At 39.7% G+C, this 6,018-nt stretch overlaps 1 non-coding gene across 1 annotated transcript; it reads left to right on the forward strand.

Annotated features, from left to right (window-relative positions):
* The first annotated feature begins 4,434 nt into the window (after positions 1-4,434).
* Positions 4,435-4,541, forward strand: LOC122673641. The gene has a single exon (XR_006334766.1). It is a non-coding gene; the product is annotated as a U6 spliceosomal RNA (small nuclear RNA).
* Positions 4,542-6,018: the final 1,477 nt, after the last annotated feature.

The raw sequence follows: 6,018 nt of genomic DNA on the forward strand, positions 1-6,018 counted from the left end.
CTTGGTTATGAAATGCAAAGGTCATTAGAAAGCAAACTTATGGTTGCCAGGGTTAAGTTTGGGATGGTCATGTACACACTGCTATATTTTAAATGGATAATCAACAAGGACCCACTTAATAGCACGGGAAACTATGCTCCATGTTATATGGCAACCTGGATGAGGGGGGTGGTGTAGGGGAGAATGGGTACATGCATATGTATGGCTCAGTCCCTTCACTGTTCGCCTGAAACTGTCATAACATTGTTAATTAGCTATAGTAGTAGTAGCTGCTCAGTTGTGTCCAATATCTTTGTGACCCCATGAATTGCAGCCTACCAGGCTCCTCTGTCCATGGGATTTTCCAAGCAAGAGTACTGGAGTGGGTTGCCATTTCCTTCTCCAGGGGATCTTCCCGACCCAGGGATCGAACCTGGGTCTCCAGCATTGCAGACGTTACCGTCTGAGCCACCAGGGAAGCCCCGGTGGGGGCTATACCCTAATACAAAATAAAAAGTTAAAAAAAAAATCTTAAGTTGAAAGTGAAATATATATGGAGCAATCAGAGCCTCAAACCCCAATCCCTCAGCCCAGGAATAAGTCATCTTTTTGGAGGTCTACTGTTGAAAAACACAAAACAAAAAAAGCCTTACAACAATCTCTGAAGGAGATAAAAATAGGATGACAATGGTGGGCCAAGAAAATGCACAGCAAAGGTCTCTGAGATCTAAATGATAAGGAGGTATGTCCTTGTGAGCGCCCAAGTGAATGTTTCCCTCAGAGAATGGCAAGAGCAAAGGCCCTGGGGTGGGAATGAGTGACAGAAGGAGAAAGCAGACCAGATGGCAGGAAAGCCACCTTTTATCCACACTGGACCCCTGGCTACCACCCAGGCTGTGTATCTGAGGCTCAGATACACACATATACACATATATACACATACACACATACATACTGGTCCACATTGAAGTCAGCTTGTTAGGCTTATTCCTATTATGGTATGTCCTTTTAAAATAGGAGTTTAGTGGCAATGGCCTCAAATATTTAGAATCTGGCCCAGTAAGTAAGTAAGGAAATGTTTTCTGATTATCCTAAGTAAATGTTATTAAGTCTAGGTAGCACAAGATGCATATAAACAGATTCAGGCTGACTTACTCTTGCTTGACACACAGTTTCAATGACTGTTAATTGAACAGATAAATAAATGAAATGGGCAATTTTCTTAATCCACAACTGGTTAGAAATAGCAATATAATAATAATAATGAATGATGATGATAAAGCATACACACATGGGGGAAATTTAAAGGTGTGTTAGTAATCTGGACCTATTTAGGTTATAAAAACAGCTCTGAAGTGCTTAAGGAACTTTGGGATTGTCTTTGGATTTTGTAAAATGATCATAAGTCAATAAGCCATCAGGAGGTGGTTATATTCAGTTTACTCTCCCTAGGAAAGTCTGTGTGTTCTATTTTAAAAGTTTATCACATAATTGGTGTTGGAGGAGGTAATAGAGAGGATGTGACCACTGGCTGACCCTGGAGCTAGACCCAGGCACTTGGTTCCTCACTCCCTCCCCTGTTTCTTGGAATGCACATTCTCCCAGCGGTTTCAAGGACACAGCCTTGGGAGAGTACAGTGTTGTTGAGACCATCTGGGTGATATGTGTGACTGAGCCCAGTTAAGGCTTCCATAGAAACTTAAAATTCTGGCAGCAGGTGCACAAATCTACTTGTTTTGCAGCTGCCCAAGACAAGCCTCCCATGAGAGTTTCCCGGCTTACTAAACCTGCCACCTTCCAATCTAAAGTGGTTGCCTCTTTCTAGGATCTCTGCCTGCCTTCTGTGTGTGGAGCCAATCAATGAACCAACAATTGATTAAGCATCCTAGACAGAGCAAGAAATATAGAAGGACTAGCTCTGCTACTGATGAAACATTCATGTGACATAGCTAGTAAGTGGCTCAAACTTACTGGCTTTAAAAGAATTCCAACTCAGTGAAATAAACCCAGAACCTATCTTCTTCCCTGAATTCCTGCCTAATGCTAATGAAGTTTTTAAAAAATCTTTTAATTGTGAGACATTCCTAGAAAAAAAAATACATAGGATTAGTGTAACTCAAAGATTTATCACAAATCAAACAGTCACCACCAAGAAGACTGCCACCATCTCAGAAATCTCCTCATGTTCCCTCAGTCTTACTCCCTCCTTCCCACCAAAGTGACCTGGACCTGACTTTTCCTTCTTTTTTGGCCACACTGCATGGCTTGTGGGACCAGAAATGGAACCCAGGCCCTCTGCAGTGGAAGCACGGAGTCCTAACACTGAACCGCCAGGAAGTCAGACTTTGCTTCTTTTCTTCAGTTACCGCTTAACCACACATTCCTGACCACTAAAATCTCATTTTGGCTGGCTTGGGACTTTTCTACAAGTATTAGAATCAAACAGTATGAAAGTTTCAGTCTGGCTTCTTTAACTTAACATCATGCTTGTGAGATGAGACTTATCCATTTTGTTCCATGGGATAATAAATAAATTTTTCATTATCACTGATGCATACTATTTGACAAATTTTTACTACAAAAATGGCAATTGTATAACAGTATTTCATTGTGGGAGTGTTTCACAGTTAATATTCCATTCTATGAATGGAAATGGACATCCAGGCCATTTTGTGGGCATTTTTGTGTGTGCTTTTTGGTGAACACATGGGTGCATTTCTCTTGGGCAGTGGCGTGGGCGTGGACAGACATACACTGGGTTTAAATCTCACTGTGGTTTAAACTGCATTCCCCTCAACTGTGATAAATAAACCTTTTAATGTGCTTGTTAACTACCTCCATTTGTGAAGTCCCTATTCTAGTCTCAACCATTTTTCCTTTTTTTTAACTGTGCCCCACGACATGTGGAATCCTAGTTCTCCAACGAGGGATTGAACCGTGCCACCTGCAGTGGAAGCTTAGAGTCCTAACCATCGGCCTGAAAGGGAATTACCAAACATTTTTCAATTGGATTCTTTTTTCTTTATGTACAAACATTCTTTACAAATTCTGGAATAAGCTGTTAGTCAATTATATGTGTTCCAGATCTTTCCCTTGATTCTGGTTGTCCTTTTCTCCTTGTCAAGAGCATCTTTTTCTTTATGGTTAATGTATCTTGTATCCTATTGAAGAAGTCTTTCCTACCTTTCATTCATGAATATTTGTCTATTTTGTCTTCTAGAAGTCCTATTGTTTTGCCTTTTGCCTCTAGATAAATTCTTGGGGTGGGGAAGAGGGGTGGCGAGAGAATAGGTGGAGAGTGAAGTTTCATTTGTTTCCATCTGGATACCATTTATTGCAGATTGTCTGTACCTACTGCCTGCAGTGATATTGTTGTAAAGCAAGTATCCATATGTGTTTCTGGGTTGTCCATTTTATTTCATCCTCCTCATCACACAAGTCCTCTGGGCAACAAATATCCCTATAAGGAAAAGGAGGTAAGAAAGTAGCAGAAAACTTTGCTGATTATGTGATTGAAATTGGTAACTGGGTTAAGATCTTAATTCTGCCACTTACTAGTCTTGTAACATTGGGGACATTGTTTGACTTCTCTGGGGCCCCATTTCTCCATCTTTATATTTAGCTCATTGTGTTACAAGGAGTAATGACTATATATATATATATACACATATGTAAAATGTTTACAACAGTACTTGTACACAGTAAGCACTCAATAAAGGACCTTAAAAGTCTTCATTACAAGAAAAACATTTTTGTAACTATGCATGGGGACAGGTGTTAACTAGACATACTGTAGTGATCCTTTTTACTGTATATGCAAATAGTTTCAGTGTTGTACACCTGAAACTAATATAATGTTATATGTCAATGATACCTCAGTTAAAAAAGTAGAAGTGCTACTGATACAGGCCACATTAGTTTAAGTGAATCACATCTGTCACAAGAGAGCGCATACTCTACATTTCCCTTTATATGGAGTTTGAGAACAGGAAAAGCTAAACTCTCGTGGAAAACAATTGTGTAAAAGTCATGCCTTTGAGGGAAGGTGAGTTTAGAATTATTGGGAAGAGGTATGAAGGAATTCCTTAGGGTGATAGAAATATTCTGTACATTGATAAAGAGTTTGGGTTTCACAAGCTTATGCATTTGTCAAAATGTGTCAAAAGATACATTTACAATTTGCATTCACTTTTGTAAATATTACTTAGAAAAAAAACCAGAAAGAAATATTGAACTCTGGTTACTAATATGCATGCTGAAGAATTTATAGCTGATGTGAACTGATGTAAAAATTAAGCAAAATAGTGGATTAACAGGAAAATTGATAAAAGGATAGATACATAATAAAAGCAAGTAGTATAGTAAAACGTTTATTAGGAAATCTAGGTAGAATGTATACACATACACAGTGTAAAAATATTTCCACTTTTCTGCATGTTTAAAAATGTTTATAGGGTGCTTGTCTAGGCAGCACACATACTGAAACTGGAACGATACAGAGAAGATGAACATGGTCCCTCTGCAAGGATGGCATGCAAATTCATGAAGCGTTTAAACAGTGTTCACAGGGAATTCTCTGGTGGTCTAGTGGTTAGGACTCCGAGCTGCAGGGGCATGGATTTGACACCTGGTCTCCTGATCATGTGCGGGCACACACGCCTACACGCAGGAAGAACTAAGATCCTGCACAGCCAAAAACAAACAAACAAAAAATTAATAAAAATAAAAATGTTTATAGTAAAAGTATAGATAAATGGAAAACATGTATATATAATGAAGAATATCCTACACATGAAAAATATTATAAATAAATATAAAATACTTGGCCGTGGCAAAAAAAAAAAAGCAGTTATGATCTCCAATCTGCCATTTAAAAACTCAGTCCATGCCCTAGCCTGATGTATAAAATCAAGTTTATTCCACTTAATACCAATATGTATACATTTTTACAGTAAAAATATCAATGAGTTTGATCACAGGGTACTGCCCAAGTCCCATTGGAGTATCTGCATCTTGTTTTCTAAAAATACAAATTTTTATATTCTGAACTACATCTGGCCCCAGGGACTCAATAAGGAATGTGGACATGTATTAGCACAGAGATTGTACCTTTGGACAAGATACTGTGTGGCCTCTAGGTGGGCTTATCTAAATCAGCCAGTTCTACCTTGTAGGACAGCAGTATGCAGATCAAGTTTGCTGAAGGAAAGCAGTTTAGAAGTTCATAGCTAGGGAAGCAACCATGCTGCTGCTGCTAAGTCACTTCAGTTGTGTCCAACTCTGTGCGACCCATTGATGGCAGCCCACCAGTTTCCCTCGTCCCTGGGATTCTCCAGGCAAGAACACTGGAGTGGGTTGCCATTTCCTCCTCCAGCGCATGAAAGTGAAAAGTGAAAGTGAAGTCGTTCAGTCGCTCCTCCGTCCATGGGATTTTCCAGGCAAGAGTACTGGAGTGGGGTGCCATTGCCTTCTCCAAGGGAAGTAACCATAGGCTGTGCTTTATAGTGCTGAGTGATGATAGCCTTTTGTATTAGGATTGGAATGAAGATAGGAAAGTATGTTCCCCTAAGGGGACAGATTATAGACTTTATATGCACACACCCTATCCACCCTCTTGCTAGTGGTAAAGAGCTTACCTGCAAATGCAGGAGACTTAAGAGATTCAGGTTTGATCCCTGGATCAGGAAGATCCCCTGGAGGAGGGCATGACAACCCACTCCAGGATTCTTGCCTGGAGAATCCCCAAGGACAGAGGAGCCTAGAGGGCTACCATTCATGGGGTTGCAAAGAGTTGGACACAACTGAAGTGACTTAGCACACACAAAGTAATATAAAACCCTACAATCCAAAACCAGAATCAAACAGATAGCATCTCTGACCTCTAAATGAAATCCATTTCCATTAAAAAAAAAAAAAAAAAAAAAAGCACCTCCTGACTGAACCAGTATTTTGCCTTTTTCATTGGACCATAAAAAGGAGACCTGAGACCTACTCCAGGTTTTCTGAAATTTCCATTTGTCAGATCCTTGTTGGGAGTGA

Source organism: Cervus elaphus, chromosome 17 (assembly GCF_910594005.1).
Source record: "Cervus elaphus chromosome 17, mCerEla1.1, whole genome shotgun sequence".
Classification (NCBI taxonomy): Eukaryota; Metazoa; Chordata; class Mammalia; order Artiodactyla; family Cervidae; genus Cervus; species Cervus elaphus.